Source organism: Hylobates moloch, unplaced genomic scaffold, assembly GCF_009828535.3.
Source record: "Hylobates moloch isolate HMO894 unplaced genomic scaffold, HMol_V3 SCAFFOLD_9, whole genome shotgun sequence".
Lineage (NCBI taxonomy): Eukaryota > Metazoa > Chordata > Mammalia > Primates > Hylobatidae > Hylobates > Hylobates moloch.
Genome location: NW_026652284.1, coordinates 1,350,815 through 1,376,366, shown reverse-complemented (window position 1 = coordinate 1,376,366; position 25,552 = coordinate 1,350,815). Strand labels below are relative to the sequence as shown.

The window sequence follows — 25,552 nt, the reverse complement described above, 5'->3', positions numbered from 1 at the left end:
CTGGGTTCACATGATTGTCCTGCCTTAGCTTCCCGAGTAGCTGGGATTACAGGTGTGTGCTACCACGCCCGGCTTTTTTTTTTTTTTTTTTTTTTTTTTTTTGAGATGGAGTCTCTGTCGCCCAGGCTGGAGTGCAGTGGTGCGATCTCAGCTCACTGCAACCTCCGTCCCCCGGGGCTCAAGCGATTCTTTTACCTCAGCCTACCGAGTAGCTGGGATTACAGGCGTGAGCCACTGCGCCCGGCCTCCCTTGAGGTTTTAAAGAGTACAGGCCAGTTATCCTGTAGGACATCCCTCACTTTGGGTCTGGTGGCTGCCTCATGGGGGGATTCAGGTTTCGCATTTTGAGCTGAATACCCCAGAGATGTGTCCTGGGGCTTCTCTGGTGAATGTTTCCAGTGCTGTCTGTGTTGCTTGGAGGGTCCAGTTTGAGCTCTTACTAGAGCCTCAGCACCAGCTCTCTGTTTTAGCCACAGATTGAAGCCTCCTTCAGGGCTGCTTCCAGCTCTGACTTGTGTCTCTTACTTATATCGTTTCTTGCCCCTCCTTAACTCCTCCCCCACCACCAACCCCCAACCCCTTGAGGATATAAAATCTCTGAGATGTGTTTGTCTTCAAGGCTGCTTGCCAATCCTGCTTCCCTTGAGGGATGCCTTTCAATAAGCAGTTACTGAGTTCCTGCTGGTTTATTTTTTATTTTTGAGACAGTACACAGGGTCTTGCTCTGTCACTCAGGCTGGAGTGCAGTGGTGGGATCATAGCTTGCTGCAGCCTTGACCTCTGAGGCTCAGTGATCCTCCTACCTCAGCTACAGATGTGCAGCACCATGCCCAGTTAATTTTTTTTAAATGTTTTTTTATGTGTGGAGATGAGGACTCTTTATGTTGCCCAGACTGGGCTCTTAAGTCCTGGCTTCCAGCAGTCTCCCTGCCTCAGCCTCCCACAATGTTGGGAATATAGGCATAAGCCACTGTGCCCAGCTGTGCTGGGTTTTGTTCTGAGACACAAAGATTGGGAAGTCAATTCCTTTTTTTTTTTTTTTTTTTGTGAGATGGAGTCTCGCTCTGTCGCCCAGGCTGGAGTGCAAGTGGCAGCATCTCGGCTTCTTACTGCAACCTCTGCCTCCGAGGTTCAAGGGATTCTCCTGTCTCAGCCTCCCAAGTAGCTGGGACTACAGGCTCGTGCCACCATGCCCAGCTAATTTTTGTATTTTTAGTGGACATGGAGTTTAGCCATGTTGGTCAGGCGGGTCTCAGACTCCTGACCTCAAGCGATCTGTCCGGCTCGGCCTCCCAAAGTGTCAGTTCCCATTTTTGATGAGCGTGTAGTGTGTTAACAGCCTACTGCAAAGTGGAGGGGCAGAGCAGTAGGTGAGGCTTTTGGGGTGGATTTAGATCTGAGCTGCAGTCTGGTCGGTTTGTGGGGACTCTTCCTCCCTCTTTTTTTTTTGTTGTTGTTGGAGATGGAGTCTTGCTCTGTCGCCCAGGCTGGAGTGCAGTGGCGTGATCTTGGCTCACTGCAAGCTCCGCCTCCAAGGTTCACGCCAGTCTCCTGCCTCAGCCTCCCAAGTAGCTGGGACTACAGGTGCCCGCCACCATGACTGGCTAATTTTATTTTTTTTTGGTATTTTTTATTTTTATTTATTTTTACTTTTTGATTAATTTTTTCAACTTTTAGATTCAGTGTTGCATGTGCAGGTTTATTTCCTGGTTATGTTGCATGATGCTCAGGTTTGGGTATGAGTAATCCCATCACCCAGGTACTAAGCGTAGTACCCAACAGTCAGTTTTCCAACTCTTGCCACCCTCTGTCATGCCCCTAATAGTCCCCAGTGTCTATTTTTGCCATCTTTATGTCCACAAGTCCTTGATGTTTAGCTCCCACTTATAAATGAGAACATGTGGTATTCAGTTGTCTGTTCCTGTGTTAATTCACTTAGGATAATGGCCTCCAGCTGCATCCATGTTGCAGCAAAGGACATGCTTTCATTCCTTTTTATGGTTGCTATTTTTTACTTCTTGTTTACTTTTTTTGTTATACTTTAAGTTCTAGGGTACATGTGCACAACATGCAGGTTTGTTACATATGTATACATGTGCCATATTGGTGTGCTGTACGTATTAACTGGTCATTTACATTTACGTTAAGTATATCTCCTAATGCTTTCCCTCCCCGCTCCCCCCACCCCACAACAAAAACTGAAAATGGATCCCTTCCTTACAACTTTTTTGTATTTTTAGTAGAGAGAGGGTTTTACTGTGTTGGCCAGGATGGTCGGTCTTGATCTCTTGACCTCGTGATCCGCCCACCTCGGCCTCCCAAAGTGCTGGGATTACAGGCATGAGCCACCGCGCCCAGCCTGCCTGCCTCTTCTTTCCCACCCCTCTCCCCCACCTCACTTCTCCTTCCTCTCCTCTTTTCTCTCCTTTAGTTTACCCTGCTCTCCCTTCCTTTCCATTTTCTTTCCTCCCCCACCTCTGCCAATCAGTCTCTGTTGGCGTCTCATCCCTGAGGGCAGATTCATGGCACCTTTATGTCTCCGGGTATTCACAGTGCCTTTAGGCCACAATACATATCTGAGATTCCCTTTATTGAATCTTTTTGTTTGCTTTAAGAGACGGGATCTCCCCATGTTTCCCAGGCTGGTCTCAAAGTGCTGGGATTACAGGCTCATGTGAGCCACCACGCCCAGCGCTTTATTGAATCTTTCCATCTAAACAGCTTAACTATTTATGTCCTAGGAAGTTAGGGTAGCCATTTGAAAACTAATACCCGTCGGGGCATGGTGGCTCATGCCTGTAAGCCCAGCACTTTGGGAGGCTCAGGCGAGTGGATCACTTGAGGTCAGGAGTTCGAGACCAGCCTGGCCAACATTGTGAAACCCTGTCTCTACTAATAATACAAAGATTAGCCAGGCTTGGTGGTGCATGCCTCTAATCTGGCTACTTGGGAGGCTGAGACAGGAGAATTGCTTGAACCTGAGTGGTGGAGGTTGCAGTGAGCTGAGATCGCGCTATTGCATTCCAGCCTGGGCAACAAGTGAAACTCTGCCTCCCAAAAAAAAAAAAAAAAAGGAATGAATACCCATAAATTGAAGGAAACTATATTTTATTTTTAAATAGCCACAATTGCTAATGGGTTGTACAGCTTCTCAAACTTCAGAATCAGATTGGACTCCACCCCACCCCACCCCTTGTTTCCTGTTCCATGTTGATTTCATGCAGAGCTTGCTTTTTTATCACAGCAGCCACTGCAAACAGGGCTTTATTAGGATGTGACGTCATCGGGAAGGGTGTAGCGCCATCTGCTGTTGGAGCACGAACCCCCTCGAGCTGTGGCTCCCTTGGTGTCCAGCAGCTGCTGTTTTGCTGTGCTTCCCTTGGCTTTAAAATGTCTTTCGGTGTCCTCTGAGATGGCTGCAGTGTCCCTGGCTGGCATCTTGTAGTTTGTTTTGGGAGCTGAGGCTTTCATGGCTCACAGTCTGGGCTGGACTCACCACTGTGGTCTGGTGAGTGGGGGTACTATATTCCCATGAGAAGGGGACCCACCCTCTGGAAGTACCTGGACAAGGGTGGAAGGAGGGATCTGTCCCTTTTTAAGAATCAAAATTAAGTCTTCGGGGTGCTGCCTGTCACCAGAGAGGAGGCCATAGGATGCCCGGGAAGAACCCAGGGATGGGGGACCACAAAGGGGCCTCTCCAACATGCATAATATGGCTCCTATGGTGCAAGTGGAATTTGTCATTCAAAAAAAATAAAATAGTTAAAAACAGACTTTTAGAAGACAGTCTGTGTTTTTCTTGACAGATGCGACAGATGAACTGAAAACAAATGACTTGTCAAAATAACAAGTGACTGCCTTTATTAGATGTCCATGATGATTCTGGCCATGGCCTTCTCTCCTGTTTTTGACATAGTAGGCAGATAAGACAGTGGGGATATTCATGAATGCTTTTAAAGGAGAGAAAAAACACCAGTGACTGTGCAGTTGTGTTTTTATTTTGTGTGTTTTGGGGACTGGAATTGTTCTGGATTCTCCATTATGGATCCATGTGTGCTGCTTTATGGCATGTCCTCAGCTAGTGCAGTGCCAGAAGGAAGAATTGCAGTAGCCCCTGTACCCGTGGCCTTGTCTTTTGAGGTATGGCCTCTTAAAATATCACGGTACAGTACGAGAGAGACCACATTCCCATAACTTTTATTACGGTATGTTATGGTGGTTCTGCTTGATTATTAGTTGTTATTGTTAATTTCTTACTGTGCCTAATTTATAAATAAAACTTTGTTACAGGATTAAGTTCCTATCACTTGTATAGGAAAAAATACAGCATAAAGGAAAAAATGTAGTCTATGTAACGTGTGGTACTATCCACAGTTTCTGGCATCCCCTGGGAGTCTTGGAGCATGTCCTTCTCAGATATGGGGGTACTGCTATATGTGCACATGTATTTTATTTTATTTTATTTTATTTTATTTTATTTTATTTTTTTTTTGAGGCAGTCTTGTTCTGTCCCCCAGGCTGGAGTGCAGTGGCGCGATCTCGGCTCACTGCAAGCTCTGCCTCCCGGGTTCATGCCATTCTCCTGCCTCTGCCTCCCGAGTAGCTGGGACTACAGGCGCCCGCTACCACACCCAGCTAATTTTTTTTTGTATTTTTAGTAGAGACAGGGTTTCACCATGTTAGCCAGAATGGTCTCGATCTCCTGACCTCGTGATCCACCCATCTCGGCCTCCCAAAGTGCTGGGATTACAGGAGTGAGCCACTGCGCCCGGCCTTATAAGTGCACATATAGAGAAGTTTGTTCTCGTGTTAAAGATATCGTCATTGCTTGGCCTACCCATGTTCCCTTCTCAGGCACTCCACCCATTGTCCCTTTGGCAAGGGCAGCTGCCCACAGGACTTGCTGTATCCTCCCCAGTTCCACAGTGCACCAGCCACCTGGCCTGTAGACAGTGAGGGAGTGAGTTGGTGCAGAGGAGACTGGAGACAAAGACATGGCTGACATTTGATGATTGCTGTGATGTGGAATCCTAGGACCCTGTACAAGATGACAGTGATTGGTTAAGAGAGAGATTCACAGAGGAGCAGAGAAAGCACACCAGAAGGAGAGAGAGAAGAGCCAGCCAGCCCTAAGAGCCATCTGAGACTGGGTTCTTGGTTCCTCTTTCCACTTTCTCGTTTCCAGTTTATTTTCCCTGGGACCTCTCATATTCTTCCTCTCCCCACTTCCCAGTGAGAGCCTTGGCTAAACTAGGTAGACTTTTGAAGTGAGGGTAAAGTGAAGTCAGGAGTAGTTTTAATTTTCCATTTCTAGAATTAACGATTTCCTAAAAGATGTAGTTAATACCAAATTTCCCATTAAGGGTTCTCATTAATAAGCAGGATTTTGAGACAGATGATTGGACAGCGAATTTAATTACCTGGTGAAAATATCTGAAGTGATTAAAATCATACTATGCTCTCCATGTACCTGGGCTCTTCTGAATGTCTTTACTGTATTACTGTTTTGTAGGATACTTCCCTCAGAAGAGTGAACAGTACAAGAGCCTTTTTCTTGGGCCCTCTGAATTAATAATATTTTTGATTTTAAATGAAATATCAACTGTTGTCAGAAATTAACATTCTTGGTTGTCCCAACATATCACCAAACTGTTAATTGCTACATTAGGTGGGATTGTGGAGGGGGAGAGAGGAACATTAAGAAATTCTAGGCCAGGCGCAGTGGCTCATGCCTGTAATCCCAGCACTTTGGGAGGCCAAGGCGGGCGGATCACAAGGTGAAGAGATGGAGACTATCCTGGCCAACATGGTGAAACCCCGTCTCTTCTGAAAATACAAAGGTTAGCTGGGCGTCCTGGCGCGTGCCTGTAGTCCCAGCTACTCGGGAGGCTGAGGCAGGAGCATCACCTGAACCCAGGAGGTGGAGGTTGCAGTGAGCTGAGATCATGCCCCTGCACTCCAGCCTGGCGACAGAGCGAGACTGTCTTAAGAAAGAAATTCCAGCCCAGTGCAGTGGCTTAGGCCTGTAATCCCAGCACTTTGGGAGACCAAGGTGGGAGGATCGCTTGAGCCCAGGAGTTGGAGATCTGCCTGGGCAACATAGCAAGACCCCATGTCTAATTTAAAAAAAGAAAGCCCTATTCAGGAGGTTGTGGCAGGAGGATCACTTGAGGCTGAGAGTTTGAAAACAGCCTGGGCAATGTAGTGAGACCAGACCCATCTCTGAAAATATAAAAGTTAGCCAGGCGTGATGGCACATGCCTTTAGTCCCAGCTGCTCAGGAGATTGAGATAGGAGGATGCTTGAGCCCAGGAATTTGAGGCTGCAGTGAGCTATGATGGTACCACTGCACTCTAGCCTGGGTCACAGAGCAAGATCCCCATCTCTTAAAAAAGGAGAAGAAGAAGAAAGTCCATTGATTAAAAAAATTTGGGAGGCTGCTTTATGCCATGAGTCCTGAGAACACAGTGGTGAAAAGGTAAAGGGCCCTGCCCTGAGCTCCCCGCTTGTCATCTTCCCCAGATCAGTGCTGTCAACTTCACTCTTAGGTTAAGAAGGTCATAGCATCTAGTTCTGTAGACAGTGTATTGTCTCCTCCTTGAAATAGCCAAGGAAGCAAACACCAGGTGTCTCTCTTTCCCCAGGTTACTCTGATGGAAAACACTCACTGGAAAACAGTGGCTTAGTGTTTTTTCCTTTTATGGGAGTTATTTTTTTATTATTATTTTTTTGGAGACGGAGTCTCGCTGTCGTCCAGGCTGGAGTGCAGTGGTGCGATCTCGGCTCACTGCAGGCTCCGCCCCCTGGGGTTCACGCCATTCTCCCACCTCAGCCTCTGGAGTAGCTGGGACTACAAGCGCCCGCCACTTCGCCCGGCTAATTTTTTTGTATTCTTAGTAGAGACGGGGTTTCACTGTGTTAGCCAGAATGGTCTCGCTCTCCTGACCTCGTGATCTGCCCGCCTTGGCCTCCCAAAGTGCTGGGATTGCAGGCGTGAGCCACCGTGCCTGGCCGGGAGTTATTGTTTTGCTTGCTTTTTAAGTCATTGCTGGTTAACTTGGATGGAATTTGGGTTCTTTCTTTCTTCTTTTCTTTTCTTTTTTTTTTTTTTTTTGGACAGAGTCTTGCTGTGTCGCCCAGGCTGGGGTGCAGTGGGGGCGATCTCACCTCACTGCAGCCTCCACCTCCCCGGTTCAAGTGATTCTCTTGTCAGCCTCCCAAGTAACTGGGATTACAGGCGCCCACCACCACACTCAGCTATTTTTTTTTTTTTTTTGAGATAGGATCTTGCCCTGTTGCCCAGGCTGGAGTGCAGTGGAGTGATCTCGGCCCACTGTAACCTTTGCCTCCAGGGTTCAAGCGATTCTCCTGCCTCAGCCTCCCAAGTAGCTGGGATTACAGGTGACTGCCACTGCACCCAGCTAATTTTTGTATTTTTAGTAGAGACGGGGTTTCACCATCTTGGCCAGGCTGGTCTTGAACTCCCGACCTCGTGATCCACCTGCCTTGGACTCCCAAAGTGCTGGGATTACAGGCGTGAGCCACCACGCCTGGATGTATTTTTAGTAGAGACGGGGTTTCACCATGTTGGCCAGGCTGATCTTGAACTCCTGGCTTCAGGTGATCCGTCTGCCTCAGCCTCCCAAAGTGCTGGGATTACAGGTGTGCACTTTTTAATTTTTTTAAGACATGACGTCTTACTATATTATCCAGTCTGGCCTCCAACTCCTAGGCTTAGGCAATCCTCCTTCCTCAGCCTCGCTAGTAGTTGGGATTACAGGCATGAGTCAATGCGCCCAGCTTAAAAGCTTACTTAGGAAGGAATGTCTGGGACTAACAGGAGATGTATCTGTCTTCCTTAAAACAGGTTTTGTAGTGAGTCCCTCTTGCTGTGTTTCTGCTGCTTCATTGTGATCCCCTTCCTCTACCTTTTTTTTATGACTGAGCTTTTTTGTACTGTCAGAGTTTAAGAGAAGGATAGCAGTTGGACTGAACATTCCAGGATGGAGACAATAAAGTTAATTTGTCTCTCATATTCAGAGGTGGAAGTGGCAGGCTTTGTCAGCGTTTCAGCAGGTAAGAAATCTTGACTAGTAGGAATAAGTCAGAATCTCAGGGACTTTTTATACCTGTTCACCCTCTCCTTGGGACCCCGCTCAGATTTCCCCACACCAGAGTGGCCTTCTCTGGCCTCCTTCTAAGAGAGACCCCCCCATCTCACCTGTTTCCCCTTCTTACGTAGTTTTATGTTTCCTTAGCAATGGATAGCAGTTGATGTATCAAAATAAAGACTTGCACCATTCGCTTAATGCCTTCCTCGACCAACAAGCAAGTTCTGGAACAGCAAGTGCCGTGTCTTGTTTCCTGCGGACTCCCCTGAGCTGTGGTGCCTGGCACATGATTGGAGATGGGCAGGTCGTTGTTGAGTGAATGAATGAAGCCATACAAATACTAACCCAGATATTGAGGCCACTTTATTGTTAAATGTTTTATCAACAATTGAAACTTTTATCTCCTATTTTCATGTTGTTATATAATACGGCTATATATGTACTCAGACTCCAAGTAAATATTTGTGCTTACTTTACTCTGACCTAAACTGGTGCCTGGCACCAGAGTAGGCTCACAAAATGCTTTTCTCACAGTGACCACATAACAAACCTAGACGTTAGCTGAGGTTTACAGAGCACTGTGTCATTCTAAATAGCCTGAAGACATAGTTTCTATTATTCCTGTTTCCAGTTCTCTTTCTAAATCACAGATGATTTAGAATATGGGTTATAAAAACATTTCCAACTCAGGGTACTTTCTATATTTTGTAGTTTTTGCAGGAAATAAGCTAAGTTTTGGAAGCATGTCTTTTTTCTTGCTTGGTGGGGAGATATTTTACCTTTAAAAATTGGCTCTCATTCTTTGAGGCAAAAATATGTTCATGTTTCTAGGATTTCTCTTTAAGAAACTAGTGGTCAGAGATCAGCAGAGACCACCAAAGTCGTCTGGGGTGTTTGTGCCCATGCGTTTGGCCCTTTCTAGGCTTACTTGACTCCCTGGGGAAGAGTACCTGGGAATACAGTCGGTAAGAGCTTTAAATTAGGCCAGGCTAAAAAGTTTGATTTTTTCCGTAGGAGGAGTATTTGAAGACTTTTGAGCGGAGGAGTCGCATGTCAGAGCTGTCCTTCAGAAAGATAAATCAGGCAGTGCTGTTAAGATGGATTGAAGTGGAAAAGAGGTGGGATAGAGACGCAGATTAGTAACGGGCCAGGCAAAGATGGTGAGCCATCAAGAGGCTGAGGCAGTGGGAGTGGAGCACAGGGGCAGGAGGGGAAAGGGATGGAACGGAGGCTTGAGTCTGTGCTGCAGGAGAGTTGGGAGGGACTGCCAGCGGGTTTGGAAAGGAAAGGGGTGCTGAGGCTTGCTTTACACTGGTGGAATCTGAAAGGATTGAGCCCTCAGAGCGCTGCAGTGCGTAGAGCTTTCTAGGAACTGGGGTACATTCAGGGAAAGGGATTAAGGAGTGGATCCTCGACTTGGGAGAAGAACCACAAAAGAACCAGTTGAGGGTTCAGAAGGGGGCGTGATCGGGTGTGGCAGATGTGGAGCTGGGTTGGTGAGAGCAGGATGAGGGGCTGTTGCTGGCTCCTGAGTGTAGGGTAGGCCCATAAGTTGCACTCCACTCAGGGGCTAAGAACCTGTGTACATAGCAAGGCACACAAGACATTCACTTTTTTTTTTTTTCCTTAAGAAACAGAGTCTCACTCTGTTGCCCAGGCTGACGTGCGGTGGCTCGCTGCTGCCTTGAACTCCTGGGTTCAACCAGTCCTCCCGTCTTAGCCTCTGGAGTAGCTAGGACTACAGGTATGCGCCACCATGCCAATTTTTTAAAAAAATACTTTGAGGCTGGGCGCAGTGGCTGGAGCCTGTAATCCTAGCACTTTGGGAGACCAAGGTGGGCGGGTCACGAGGTCAGGAGATGGAGACCATCCTGGCTAACATGGTGAAACCCCGTCTCTACTAAAAATACAAAAAAAATTAGCCAGGCATGGTGGCGGGTGCCTGTAGTCCCAGCTACTTGGGAGGCTGAGAAACGAGAATGGTGTGAACCTGGGAGGCGGAGCTTGCAGTGAGCCGAGATGGCGCCACTGCACTCCAGCCTGGGCGACAGAGCAAGATGCCGTCTCAAAAAATTTTGAGAGGCAGGATCTTGCTATGTTGCCTAGGCTGGTCTGAAACTCCTGGCCTCAAGTGATCCCCCCGGTATTACAGGCACGAGCCACCACGCCTGGCTCGTAACGTTTGGCATCTCTTTTTATATATTCAATCACAATATGTTGATTTTTTTTTTTCCGGTAAAGTGAATGTCTCTTTATTTATTTGTTTTTTTGAGATGGAGTTTCGCTCTTGTTGCCCAGGCTGGAGTGCAATGGCGCTATCTTGGCTCACTGCAATCTCTGCCTCCTGGGTTCAAGCATTTCTCCTGCCTCAGCCTCCCAAGTAGCTGGGATTACAAGCATGCGCCACCACACCTGGCTGATTTCATATTTTTAGTAGACATGGGGTTTCTCCGTGTTGGTCAGGCTGGTCTCAAACTCCTGACCTCAAGTGATCCGCCCACCTCAGCCTCCCAAAGTGTTGGGATTGCAGGCGTGAGCCACTGTGCCCGGCCGAATGTCTGTTTAACACTCACTCACTCTACTGGCAAAATAAAGTGAAGGCTTGTTCTCATGGCACCCTCCAAGACTGTTCACATCTTCATGTGAAGCTGAACTTTCAGAAGAAGTTGTATGGCTCGCTTTTCTGCCTTTGTTCTGTCCTCCTCTAGGTGTGAGTAGTGAGGTTTCCTCTTTGGCCAATATTTTTTTAAATTAAATTTAATTAATTAGTTAGTTAATTTTTGAGACACAGTCTTCCTTTGTTGCCCAGGCTGGAGTGCAGTGGCATGATCTCGGCTCACTACAACTTCTGCCTCCCGGGTTCAAGCGATTCTCCTGCCTCAGCCTCCTGAGTAGCTGGGATTACAGGTGTGTGCCACCATGCCCTGCTAAGTTTTTTTTTTTTTTTTTTTTTTTGAGATGGAGTTTCGCTCTTGTTGCCCAGGCTGGAGTGCAATGGCACAATCTCGGCTCACTGCAACCTCCACCTCCCAGGTTCAAGCGATTCTCCTGCCTCATCCTCCCTAGTAGCTGGGATTACAGGCATGCACCACCACGCCTGGCGAATGTTGTATTTTTGTTTGTATTTATTTTATTTTATTTATTTTATTATTTTTTTTGAGACGGAGTCTTGCACTGTCGCCCAGAGACTGGAGTGCAGTGGCACGATCTCGGGTCACTGCAAGCTCCACCTCCCGGGTTCATGCCATTCTCCTGCCTCAGCCTCCCGAGTAGCTGGGACTACAGGTGCCCGCCACCACGCCTGGCTTTTTTTTGTATTTTTAGTAGAGACGGGGTTTCACCATGTTATCCAGGATAGTCTCGATCTCCTGACCTCATGATCTGCCCGCCTCGGCCTCCCAAAGTGCTGGGATTACAGGCGTGAGCCACCGTGCCTGGCCCAATTTTGTATTTTTAGTAGAGACGTGGTTTCTCCATGTTGGTCAGGATGGTTTCAAATCAAACTCCCTACCTCAGGTGATCCGTGTGTCTCGGCCTCCCAGAGTGCTGAGAATTACAGGCGTGAGCCACCGCACCCGGCGCCCTGCTAATTTTTGTATTTCTAGTAGAGACGGGGTTTCACCATCTTGGTCAGGCTGGTCTCAAACTCCTGACCTTGTAATCCGCCCACCTTGGCCTCCCAAAGTGCTGGGATTACAAGTGTGAGCCACTGTGTCTGGCCGGCCAGTATTTTTTTGAGAAAAATACATGGTGCCACAAAGTTTAAGGCAGCCTTCCCTGAGGATTATAAAATCGAAACCCAACTAAAGACTAGATTGAATTAATCCCTCATCCCCACACACTAGTGGCTCAGACAAAAAGGTGTACCCAATTCTGGGTTTATTGAATATTGTCTAATATTCAATAAAAAAATTATGAGATACACAAAAAAGCGATTTCTTGTTAAGAGAGAAATAAATGGAAGCCAACTCAGAGATGACTGAGGTATTGGAACTGCCAGAGACTTCAAATCACTGTGATGGATTTGGTAAAAGATTGAGTTTGAGAAAGGTGTACAGCATGCATTATTTGTGAAAAGATCGAGAATTTCAGGAGGCAGAAACTCTAGAAAAAGTTAAATTGAAATGTTAGAGATTCTTTAAAAACATCATAGATGAATAATTTTTTCAGTGAGTTTGTCAGCAGATAGGAAAGAATCAGTGAAAATGAAGATAGGTCAATAGAAATCCAAAATGAAACAAGCAGAAAAAAATAAACCAGAACAAAAATAGCATTTAGGCTGGGTGCGGTGGCTCACACCTGTAATCCCAGCACATTGGGGAGGCCAAGGTGGGCGGATCACCTGAGGTCGGGAGTTCGAGACCAGCCTGATCAACATGAAGAAACACCATCTCTACTAAAAAAAAAAAAAAATTAGCGGGGTGTGATGGCGCATGCCTGGAATCCCAGCTACTCGATAGGCTGAGGCAGGAGAATTGCTTGAACCTGGGAGGCAGAGGTTGTGGTGAGCCAAGATCCCGCCATTGCACTCCAGCCTGGGCAACAAGAGAGAAACTCCATCTGAAAAAAAAAAAAAATTAGCTGGGTGTGGTGGTGCGCGCCTGTAATCCCAGCTACTCAGGCTGAGGCAGGACAATCGCTTGAACATGGGGAGGGATTGCAGTGAGCCGAGATTGTGCCGTTGTACTTCAGCCAGTGTACAGAGCGAGACTCCATCTCAAACAAAAAAAAAGTGTTTAGTAGTTGTGAGACAATAGCAAACTGTCTAATATACAGATAATTGGAGCCTTAGGAAGAAAATGGGGCAGAAGAAATATTCAAAACTTTTTTTCTCTAAAAAAGTTTCTGTATGATAGCAACCTTCTATTGTATGCTTTAGTTTTAGTTCCTGTGCCATGAAAGGTCTGTGTCCTAAAGAAGTCAAGTGCAGTCTTGGGGAATGGGGACCTTCTGCCAGATTGCCCAGTGTCCACGTGTTTTTGGCACTGCTTCTACCTCATCGTTTGGCACCACTTTGGAAGTACTGACATCTGTCAAGGTGTCTTCTGTTAATTCCTCTGGTGTAGTGTCTAATAGCTCTTGAATTTCTCTAAGATCCACATGTTGAAGTCCTTACCCACCCCCCTCCCCTTTTAAAAGCATATGCACAGTCTTTGCATGATTTCCTCGACTGGCTCTCATAAATCCTATGAGGTCAGGCGCAGCATCTGGACATCATCCTCTCCAGCACGAATTGATTATTTCAGGCTTCATGGCCTTCGCAGCTTTTTCTGTAACAACCTTGGCATCTTCAGTGGGATAATCCTTCCAGACTTACACGATGTTCTGTCTATTGGGATTCTCTTATATAGCATTGACAATTCTTTCCGTAGAGTACTGTGTGTTATGAGCCTTAAAGGTCCTTATGACCCCCTAATCTAGAGGCTGAAGGAGAGGTGCTGTGTTTGGGGGCAAGTAGACCACTTCATTGCCATCAGTATTGAACTCACGGGGTTCTGAGTGGCCAGGGGCATTGTCCAATATCTAAAGAACTTTAAAAGGCAATCCCTTACTAGCAAAGTGTACTTCCTGACTGCAGGCAAAGAACATCGATGGAACCAATCCAGAAAAAGGGATTTTGTTGTCCCAGTCTTGTTCCACAACTAAGAGACTGGCAACTGGTGTTTATCTCATCCCCTTCAAGGTTCAGGGGTTACCAGCTTTATAGATAAGAGCAGTCCTGATCATAAACCTGGCTGCATTTGCACAAAGCAGTAGAGTTGGCCTGTCCCTGCCTGCCTTCAGTGCTGGGTCTCACTTTTCTTCCTTACTAATAAGTGTCCTTTGTGGCAGTTTTTTCCAGAATAGGGCACTTTTGTCTGCGTTAAAAACCTATTCAGGAAGATTTTCTTTTCCTCAATGATTTTCTTCATGGCATCTGGGAACCCTGGTGCCTCTTGGTTGGCAGAAACTGCTCCTCCTGTTATCTTAACATTTTTTAAGCCAACCCTCTTTCTAAACTGATCAAGCCACCCTTTGCTGGCATTAAATTCTCTAGCTTTAAGTCCTTCACTTTCAGCTAGAACCAGTGGCTCATACCTATAATCCGAGCACTTTGGGAGGCCAAGGGAGGAGGATTGCTTGAGACCAGGAGTTCAAGACCGGCCTGGGCCACATAGTGAGACCCTCTCTCCATAAAGAAACAAAAAATTTAGTCACATGCAGTGTGGCACATGCCCGAATCCTTGCTACTTATGGGGCTGAGACAAGAGGATGGCTGTGCCCAGGAGTTCAAGGCTGCAGTGAGCTGTTCAAGGCTGTCACCCACTTGGGTGACAGTGAGACTCTTATTGATTGATTTTGAGATGGAGTCTCACTTTGTCTCCCAGCCTGGAGTGCAGTGGCATGATCTCTGCTCACTGCAACCTCCGTCTCCTGGGTTCAAGCAATTTGCCTGCCTCAGCCTCCCGAGTAGCTGAGATTACAGGTGCCAGCCACCACGCCTGGCTGATTTTTGTATTTTTAACAGAGATTGAGTTTCACCATGTTGGCCTGGCTGGTTTCGAACTCCTGAGCTTGGGTGATCCGCCTGCCTTGGCCTCCCAAACTGCTGAGATTACAGACATGAGCCACTGCGCCCGGCTAAATCTTACTCCTTCTATGTGTATTGGCATTCCTCTGTAAAGAAGAGCTTTGCTTTTCCTTTTTTTTTTTTTTTTCTGTTTTATTTATATGTGATCATGTGCTTGTGTGTTCTTTTTTTAGATCCAGTAAGGTATATTCCATTACCATTGTTCATCATGTTGACCCTCAGATTGTCCTAAATTTGGCCAGCAGACTTCCTTCAAGCTGGTGTGTTTTTGATATGTTCTTTTTAGTTTTTCTTGCTTTCAGATAGTCCGTGTTGTGCCTCCCTCCTCCAGTGTGAACCTTGCTCCCCAAATAACAACCATATCTTCGCTTATTTCGCTCTGGCATACATATCCATATTAATATTTTAAGCATTATTATTATTTTTATTTTATCATTATTTTTTTGAGACGGAGTCTCGCACTGTCACCCAGGCTGGAGTGCAGTGGCACGATCTCGGCTAACTGCAAGCTCCGCCTCCTGGGTTCATGCCGTTCTCCTGCCTCAGCCTCCTGAGTAGCTGGGACTACAGGCGCCCGCCACCACATCCGGCTAATTTTTTGTATTTTTAGTAGAGATGAGGTTTCACCCTGTTAGCCAGGATGGTCTCCATCTCCTGACCTCGGGATCCGCCCGCCTCAGCCTCCCAAAGTGCTGGGATTACAGGTGTGAGCCACCATACCCAGCCTATTTTAAGCATTATTATGCCACCAATATGGCGCTTAAATTTCAGAACTCTCTTTGCCCTTAGAATATACCCCCGTGTTTGTACAGTTAGAGTACTCTAAATTAACGTGATGTCTTTAGACCTTTTTTTGGTTGGTTGTGTTTTACAGGTATTGTTATCTTTTTATTGATACTGAACTCTAATTTTTGTTTGAAAGAAGGCATTTCTAGTTTGTTTTTATCCTGCTTATTAGTATAATCATATATAGTTGAAGATTATGATACAGAGTTGTCATTAAGTTCAGTATTATTTCCCATTCTAGTTGTTCAGTGTGTTTTTGAATTAAAGAATTATTCGGAAGGGAGTTTACAGTAGTTTCTTACAAGCCCCCAGGCCTTTATGCAAAACTCTTGGGGCTGGATGTGTTCCAGAATTCAGACTTTTTCAGGGTTGAGAAAGATGCAGTGGTACGTATATTACATGTGCACCACACTTACAGCAAGGCTTTAATCAGATACCCCAAAGTTTGTAGTAAACATAAGACTGCTCACCCTGAATGTGAGAAAGGCTGCCTAATGCCCGTGTGTCCTATTCTGGTTTGGGGATCTCAGAATTGTAGATAACCAGTGGTGCACTTATGTGTGCTTCCCATCTTAGGATTATGTTGATAGAGAAGAAATTGTCCCCCACAAGTATACCTTTACTTGATTAGAAATATTAATGCAGCTTGTAGAGAAATTCTCTAGGTATGTCTCAAGGATTCAGTTTCTAGATTTTGAAAAATGCTGAAATAAAAGTATAAGTACTAGGATATATGTACAAAGAAGTCATATTAATATTTAATATTGCTAAATTAACTTTATAGAGTCAGTTGATTTTATCAAGAGCCTTGAAAAAGTGCCTAATCTTTTTTTTTTTTTTTTTTTTGGAAACGGAGTCTCATTCTGCCACCGAGGCTGGAGTGCAGTGATGCAATCTTGGCTCACTGCAACCTCCCCCTCTCAGGATCAAGTGATTCTCCTGCCTCAGACTCTCGAGTAGCTGGGACTACAGGTGCATGCCACCGTGCCCAGCTAATTTTTTTATTTTTAAAATTTATTTATTTATTTTTTTTTGAGATGGAGTCTCACTCTGTCGCCCAGGCTGGAGTGCAGTGGCGTGATCTCAGCTCACTGCAAGTTCCGCCTCCCGAAGTCACGCCATTCTTCTGCCTCAGCCTCTCGAGTAGCTGGGACTACAGGCACCCGCCACCATGCCCGGCTAATTTTTTGTATTTTTAGTAGAGACGGGGTTTCATCGAGTTAGCCGGGATGGTCTCGATCTCCTGACCTCATGATCTGCCCGCCTCGGCCTCTCAAAGTGCTGGGGTTACAGGCTTGAGCCACCGCACCCGGCCAGTAATTTTTGTATTTTTAATAGAGAGGGTTTCACCATGTTGGCCAGGCTGGTCTCGAACTCATGACCTCAGGTGATCCGCCCGCCTCGGCCTCCCAAAGCACTGGGATTACAGGTGTGAGCCCAGCTCCTGATGTTCTTTAAGGGTAGCACTACTGGTTTAGGGTTACATTATTGTGGGACCAGTAGTCCTGTCCTTAAGTGTGGGGTTCTATGAGCTGGATAGTCAGAAAAAGAGCATACATTTGGGTTATCTTGTTTTTAGCCAGAAATGGGTCCAGACAACTCTCCATGTGAGTCCAGGCTAAGGTGATTTGATAGCACTTTTAGCATCCCTACTCCAATCTTGAGTCATGATTTGAGCCACAGGGCAATCTAGGCATTAAAATAGAGCAGCTGGGTGCGGTGCCGCATGCCTGCAGTCCCAGCACTGTGGAAGGCCGACCTGCAAGGATCATTTGAGCCCAGGAGTTCAAGACCAGCCTGCGCAGTATGGCAAGACCCCATGTCTACAAATAATTTTTTTTTTTTTTTAATTAGCTGGGCATGGTGGCGCACACCTGTGGTCCCAGCTACTCAGGAGGCTGAGGCAGGAGGATCACCTTAGCCCAGGAAGTCGAAGCTGCAGTGAGCCGTGATTGTGCCACTGTACTCCAGACTGGCTGACAGAGGGTGACCCTGTCTCAAAAAAATAATTAATAATGATAAAATAGAGCAGAATATGTGTAATTTTTTTTTAGTAGTATTTCTCTTCCTACCTGTCCCTTGATCTGGAAAGTACTTGAAAAGATTTATATTTAGTGGTTGAGATAATTGTGACAGTTAAAGAGTTCTCAACTGGGGTCAGTATTGCCCCTCAGGACGCCAGGTGGCTGTTACAGCTGGGGAAAGGAGCGCTACTGGCATGCTGCCAAATATCCTACTGGGGACACACACACACACACACACACACACATCCCCACACCCACCCCTGGGGACACACCCCCTGCCTAAAATGTTCATTGTGCTGAGGTTGAGACCCATGCTTTGAAGCTTGATTTGGTGGCACCTTTCAGGTGTGCTCATAGGACCTTGCCCCGGAGTGAGGCTTTGCTTCATGAAGTCTGGGGTAGTTTGCATCATTCACTGTTTACTCCTGTGTGCCCTAATTTTCACACCCAACGTTTTTTTCTGAGGTGAAATTCACATAACATAAAATTAAACCATTTTAAAGTGAATGATTCGGTGCCATTTAGTACATTTACAGTGTGTTGCAACCACCGTCTCTACCTAATTCCATGACATTTTCATCACCCCAAAAGGAAACCCTGTACCCGTTAAATAATTGTCCACTGCACACACATGTGCATGCACACACATGCAGCCCCTGGCAACCACCGCATTCTGTCTCTTTGGATTTGTGTGTTCTGGATATTTCACATAAATGGGGTTGTATATATGTGGCTTTTTGTGTATGGCATCTGTCACTTAGCATATTTGTGAGGTTTGTCCGTGTTCTAGCAGAGACAGGACCAGGACTTTTTTTTTTTTTTTTTTTTGAGATGGAGTCTCACTCTGTCACCCCGCCCAGGCTGGAGTGCGGGGACGCGACCTCGGCTCACTGTAAGCTCCACCTCCCGAGTTCATGGCATTCTTCTGCCTCAGCCTCCAGAGTAGCTGCGACTACAGACGCCCACCACCATGCCCGGCTAATTTTTTGTATTTTTAGTAGAGATGGGGTTTCACTGTGTTAGCCAGTATGGTCTCAATCTGCTGACCTCATGATCCGCCAGCCTTGGCCTCCCAAAGTGCTAGGATTACAGGCATGAGCCACCACGCCCGGCAATTTTTGTACTTTTAGTAGAGACGGGGTGGCCAAGTTGGTCTTGAACTCCTGACCTCAGGTGATCCACCCGCCTCACCTTCCCAAAGTGCTGGGATTACAGGCGTGAGCCACCACACTCGGCCTCCTTTATCTTTATAGCTGAATAATACTCCATTGTTTGGATAGACCACATTTTATTCATCCATTCATGCTCAGTGGATATTTGGGCTGTCTCCACCTTCTTCTGGCTACTGAGTACTGCTGCTAAGAACATAATGTGTACGTGCATTGAGTCCCTGCTTTCAGTTCTTTTGGGAATATACCTAGGAGTAGAATTGCTGGGTTATGGGGTAATTCTGTGTTTAAGTTTTTGAGGAACTGCCAAACTGTTTTCCTTCCACACTCACTTTTACTGCCAGAAAAGTACGTGCTTGCTTGTACATAAGCAGCATAATTGCAAAACGAAACTACTTTAAGTAAATGAATTAGAATTCACAGTTCAACTGGGAGATATTTCAGTTTGTTGATTCATCTCCGGACTCCAGACTAGATGTCTGCATGTGAGTTTGCAGACTCACAAGACACTGAATTAATAGGCAGGTGGTGACCTGTGAAACCTCCACAAGTGGTCTTTTCACATAGTTTAATTTGAGAGAGTGATTACAAAAGCATCTTTAAATGTTCTGAAATCAGGCCAGGCTCAGTGGCTCGGGCCTGTAATCCCAACACTTTCGGAGGCTGAAACAGGTGGATTACGTGAGGTCAGGAGTTCGAGACCAGCCTGGCCAATGCAGTGAAACCCCATCTCTACTAATAAATAATAAAATATTAGCCGGGCATGGCGCGTGCCTGTAATCCTAGCTACTCAGGAGGCTCAGGCAGGAGAATCGCTGGAACCTGGGAGGCAGAGGTTGCAGTAAGCCAAGATCATGCCACTGCACTCCAGCCAGGGTGACAGAGTGAGAATCTGTCTCAAAAAATTAATAAATGTGGCCATGCACAGTGGCTTGTGCCTGTAATCCCAGCACTTTGGGAGGCCGAGGTGGGTGGATCATGAGGTCAGGAGATCGAGACCATACTGACCAACATGGTGAAAACCCGTCTCTACTAAAAATACAAAAGTTGGCTGGGCATGGTGGCATGTGCCTATAATCGCAGCTACTCGAGGCTGAGGCAGGAGAATCACTGGAACCAGTGAGTCGGAGGTTGCAGTGAACTGAGATCATGCCACTGCACTCCAGCCTGGTGACAGAGCGAGACTGCTGTCTCAAAAAAAAAAAAGTTCTGAAATCAGAAGAAATCTAGAATTGGACATATTTTCATTCCACCAGAAGTATGTGAAGAGGAGTCAGAAATCTCTCTTGTGATCTCTCTCACCATTCAAGCCACCTTCCTGGGCACCAGGGCCAGGCACTGGATGGGACCGTGTCAGCAGGAGAGGGACAGAGGGAGGGATTGGAAGTGTCCCAACATAGACTTGCCAGGACTCACAAAGTAGTTATTTAGTGGCTTCCTTGATATTCAGATGAAATGCTCTCCACTGTCATGCCAAACAGGCAAAGTCTGGATTAAATTAATCTTCAGAATTTGTTGAATTGTATTAGTGTTTGTGTGTGTGTGTGTGTGTGTGTGTGTGTTTTGAGACAGAGTCTCACACTGTCGCCCAGGCTGGAGTGCAGCGGCACAATCTCGGCTCACTGCAATCTCCACCTCCCGTGTTCAAGCAATTCTCCTGCCTCAGCCTCCTGAGTAGCTGGGACTACAGGTGCCCGCCACTATGCTCGGCGAATTTTTTTGCATATTTAGTAGAGATGAGGTTTCACCATATTAGCCAGGCTGGTCTCGAACTCTTTACCTTGTGATCCGCCCACCTTGGCCTCCCAAAGTGCTGGGATTACAGGCGGGAGCCACCGTACCTAGCTTTTTTTTTTTTTCTTTTTGAGATGGGGTCTCGCTCTGTTACCCAGGCTGGAGGGTAGTGGCGTGATCTCCGCTCACTGCAACCTCCACCTTCTGGGTTCAAGCGATTCTCCTGCCTCTGCTTCCCAAGTAGCTGGTATTACAGGTGCCTGCCATCACGCCTGACTAATTTTTTTAATTTTTAGTAGAAACGGGTTTCGCCACGTTGACCAGACTGGTCTCGAACTCTTGACCTCAGGTGATGCGCCCGCCTCAGCCTCCCAAAGTGTTGGGATTACAGGTGTGAGCCACTGTGCCCAGCCTGTTTTGTGTTTTTGTTTTGAAACAGAGTCTTGCTCTGTCGCCTAGGCTGGAATGCAGTGGAATGATCTCGGTTCACTGCAACCTCCGCCTCTAGGGTTCAAGCGATTCTCCTGTCTAAGCCTCGCAAGTAACTGGGATTACAGGCTTGTGACACCATGCCTGGCTAATGTTTTTTTTTTTTTTGTATCTTTAGTGGAGATGGGGTTTCACCATGTTGGCCATGGTGATTTGCCTGCCTCAGCTTCTCAAAGTGCTGGGATTACAGGGGTTAGCCACTGGGCCCGGCCTGCATTAGTTTTCAAATTGTTACTGTAATTTTTCTAGTAATAGGATTCTAACCTCTATCCCCATACTTTTCAGTTTAATTCAAGGTATTTTCCCGGGGCATTTCTAAGGATTCTTAAAGAAATTGAGATCTGATTTCTTATTTTGTTCCCACGCTGAAAAACAAAATATGACAGTAGTGCTAAATAAAGTAATTTTGGGGGAGAAATAGTAATAGGGAAGGGTCAAATTTATGTGCCGTTGCATAAAATATAGCTACTAGCAAAATAGAATATTTTATTCACAACCTGAGTGCAATACAAATACAGCCTTTTCTGTTTGTTTCAGACAAGTTTACATGTATTGGAGACCAGACCAGAAGCCCTTCTGAATTAAGGTAATTTTGATATATTTGATCCTCATCAGTTTTAGAAAGACAATATATAAATTTCTTCAGAGTTTGTTTTTATAAATAGCTGGTGGGTTGGTTTTTTAAAGAGACAGTGTTTTGCCATGTTGCTCAGACTGGATTCTAACTCCTGGGATCAAGGGGTTCTCTCACCTCAGCCTCCTGAGTAGGTGAGGCTGTAGACATATGCCAGCATGCCTGGTCAATACCCTGGTTTTTGTTACAGTTTTTTTCTATCTCTTTTAAGCCAAAGTTGGTTTTCAAAACAATTTGATCCTCAAAAAAAGCTTCCATTTAGTGTCCCAGTGATGAGGATTTACCTTCTGAATGAGAGCGACACATTGCTAGCTTTTTTCGTTAGAAAGCAGGAGAGCCCTTTTTTCAAATCAAATCTTAGTTGAAATACCAATATATGGCTGGGCGTGGTGTCGGACGCCTGTAATCCCAGCACTTTGGGAGGTCAAGTCAGGTGGATCACGAGGTCAGGAGATCGAGACCATCCTGGCTAACACGGTGAAACCCTGTCTCTACTAAAAATACAAAAAATTAGCTGGGCGTGGTGGCAGGCGCCTGTAGTCCCAGCTACTCTGGAGGCTGAGTCAGGAGAATGACGTGAACCCAGGAGGCGGAGCTTGCAGTGAGCTGAGATTGCGCCACTGCACTCCAGCCTGTGGGACAGAGCGAGACTCTGTCTCAAAAAGAAAAAAGTAAGGTGAACATGATTCAGGAAAAACAACAAAACAAAACAAAAAATCCTTTTTGTTTGTATAAAGTGGGAATAATGAAGCCATGTTCGTAGTTAGTGAGCCTGGGTGAGGGTACACAATTTCTTTGTGTTATTCTTGCAACTCTTTGAAGTTTGAAATAATATTAAATTAAAAAGCAAAATTAAATTGAATAACAATTAGGGGCTGGAACAATTGGATATTCTTTTTTTTCTTTTGAGACAGAGTCTTGCCCTGTTGCCCAGACTGAAGTGCAGTGGCGCAGTCTCAGCTCTCTGCAACCTCCCTCTCCCAGGTTCAAGCCATTCTCCTGTCTCAGCCTCCCAAGTAGCTGGGATTACAGGCGCTCACCACCATGCCCAGCTAATTTTTGTATTTTTAATAGAGACGGGGTTTCACCATGTTGGTCATGCTGGTCTCGAACTCCTGACCTCAGGTGATCCACCCGCCTTGGCTTCCCAAAGCTGTGGGATTACAGGCGTGAACCACCACGCCCAGTTATTCAATTGGATATTCTTATGCAAAAGGAGAACTTGACATCATGTACAGAAATTAACTCAGTCCAGGCAAGGTGGCTCACCTGTAATCCCAGCATTTTGGGAGGCCAAGGTGGGCAGATCACCAGGTCTGGAGATCGAGACCATCCTGGCCAACATGATGAAACCCTGTCTCTACTAAAATACAAAAAAAAAAAAAAAATTAGCCACGTGTGGTGGCACACCCCTGTAGTCCAGCTACTCAGGAGGCTGAGGCAGGGGAATTGCTTGAACCCAGTAGGCAGAGGTTGCAGTGAGCTGAGATTGCGCCATTTTACTCCAGCCTGGCAACCGAGTGAGACTCCATGTCAAAAAAAAAAAAAAAGGCCGGGCGTGGTGGCTCACGCCTGTAGTCCCAGCACTTTGGGAGGCCAAGGCAGGCAGATCACAAGGTCAAGAGATCGAGACCATCCTGGCTAACACGGTGAAACTCCGTCTCTACTAAAAATACAAAAAATTAGCCAGGCGTGGTAACAGGCACCTCAAGTCCCAGCTACTCGGGAGGCCGAGGCAGGAGAATGCCGTGAACCTGGGAGGCGGAGCTTGCAGTGAGCCAAGATCACGCCACTGCACTCCAGCCTGGGTGACAGAGCGAGACTTCGTCTGAAAAAAAAAAAAAAATTAACTCAATGGATCATATACCTAAATATAAAACCTAAAATTAGAAAAAATGAGATTTTGAATTAAGCAAACAGTTTTTAGATGTGAGATCAAAGATACAATGCATAAAAGAAAACATTTATAAATTGAATTTGTTCAAAATTTAAAACTTCTGCTCCTTAGAAAACAGAGAACGAAAGACAAACCATAGTCTGGCAGAAAATACTAGCAAATGTGTTTTAGATGACTTGTATCCAGAATAGGTAAAGAACTCTCAAAACTCAATTTTGGCTGGGTACTGTGGCTCACACCTGTAATCTCAGCACTTTGGGAGGAGTATTGCTTGAAGCCAGTCGTTCGATACCATCCTGGGCAATAAAGTGAGATCTGTCTCTTCCAAAAAAAAAAAAAAAAACTTAGCAGCTGGGCGTGGTGGCTCACACCTGTAATCCCAGCACTTTGGGAGGCCCAGGCAGGCGGATAGATCACCTGAGGTTGGGAGTTTGAGAACAACCTGGCTGACATGGCGAAACCCCATCTCTACTAAAAATACAAAAATTAGCTAGGTGTAGTGGTTTATGCCTATAATCCCAGCCACTTGGGAGACTGAGGCACGAGAATCACTTGAACCTGGGAGGTGGAGGTTGCAGTGAGTCCAGGTTGTGCAACTGCACTCCAGCCTGGGTGATAAAGCGAGACTCTGTCTCCGAAAAAAAAAAAAAAAAATTTAGCCAGGCATCGTGTTGTGTGTCTGTAGCACCAGCCACTTGGGAGGCTGAGGTGGGAGGATCACTTGAGCCCGGGATGTTCAGGCTACAGTGAGTCATGATCACACCACTGTAGTCCAGCCCGGACAACAGAGCGAGACCCTGTGTCAAAAAAAAAAACAAAAAGCAATATTGAGAAAACAGGTAACCCAATAAAAAAGAGGCAAGTGACTTGAACAGACACTTTACCAGAAAATGTATAGACAGCAATTAAGTACCTCAAAAGTTTAGCCATCAGCGAGATGCAGATTAAAACCACAGCCAAAGCCCCCATTTGAATGGCTGTGATACCCAACGTTGTTGGGGTGTGAGGAGCTGGGACTCTCCACATTGCTGATAGGATGTTGGGAATATGACCCGGCATAACCATTTTGAAAAGAGTTGGTTTTATTTGTTTGTTTTCTGCGTTTGTTTTTTTGAAATACGGTCTCACTCTGTCTCTTAGGCTGAAGTACAATGGTGTGATCATAGCTCACTGCATCCATGACCTCCTGGGCTCAAGTGATCTCTGGCCTCAGCTTCCTAAGTAGTTGGGACTATAGGCATGCACTACCATGCCTGGCTAATCTTTTTTTTTTTTCTTTTTTTAATTCTTGTAGAGACGGGGGTCTCAGTATGTTGCCCAGGCTGGTCTTCAATTCGTGGGCTCAAGTGATCCTCCTGCCTTGCCTCGGAAAGTGCTCAGATTATAGTCATGCGTCACTGCACCTGGCCTGGCATTTTCTTGGAATGTTCAACACACACCTGTAGTACGATCCAGCCATTCCACTCCAGGAGTCTGCCCAAGAGAAGTGAAAGCAGATGTTCTCATAAAGACTTGCACATGTAACAACATGCACAGATTTCAAAGTATCACATCTATTTGATTAACTCCACTGTTAAAACTGGTTGCCACTGCTACCCATATTTTTTATTTCTGCAAAAGGGCCTACTTCACTGACTGGATGGAAAGTGTGGCAGGTGAGGCAAGAGGTAGTTTTCTGGCCATTACTTAAAATTTTTTCAGGGCAACAGTTTTATACCTGCTTTCATAGCAAGTCATATTTAGTAAGCATTTACTGTGTCAGTCATGGTTCTAAGGGCCTTGCATGGATTCTGATGGAATTGTCATAGCATGAGCTGTGGGGACTATTACTGTCCCCACTTTCAGACAAAAAAATGTAGGCAGAGAGAAGTTAGGAAACCTACTGGAGGCCACCTGGTGAGAAGAGATAGAGTCTGGGTTAGAACCTGGGGCTTCCAACTTTCCTGCCGTGAAGCGTCACTCTGCTTCCAGCCAGGGCTGTCATACATCATTGGTTCTGCTTAAGTGGGCTGGACCTGCAAATACCAATAAAAATACAGAAGTTTTTCTAGGAACAGAATTCTAACCCCCACCGCCAATTTGCTGTTGGGAAAGCAAATAGTATTCATTGTAGTTTGCAGTAGTAAATGTAAAAACA

The 25,552-nt window shown here is 46.0% G+C and overlaps 1 protein-coding gene across 4 annotated transcripts in view; it reads left to right on the top strand.

Annotated features, from left to right (window-relative positions):
• GNB1 (G protein subunit beta 1) overlaps nucleotides 1–25,552 on the top strand; it is a 106,948-nt gene that overhangs the window by 31,228 nt on the left and 50,168 nt on the right. For 2 of the 4 annotated variants that reach the window (XM_032758651.2, XM_032758643.2), the window contains exon 2: nucleotides 21,422–21,470. The exons of 1 other annotated variant lie outside the window; for it this stretch is intronic. The gene's annotated coding sequence lies outside the window, so the exon portion shown is untranslated. Of the gene's footprint in view, nucleotides 1–21,421; nucleotides 21,471–24,786; nucleotides 25,071–25,552 lie in introns of those variants that run through there. One more of the 4 variants, XM_032758650.2, reaches the window with a different exon arrangement.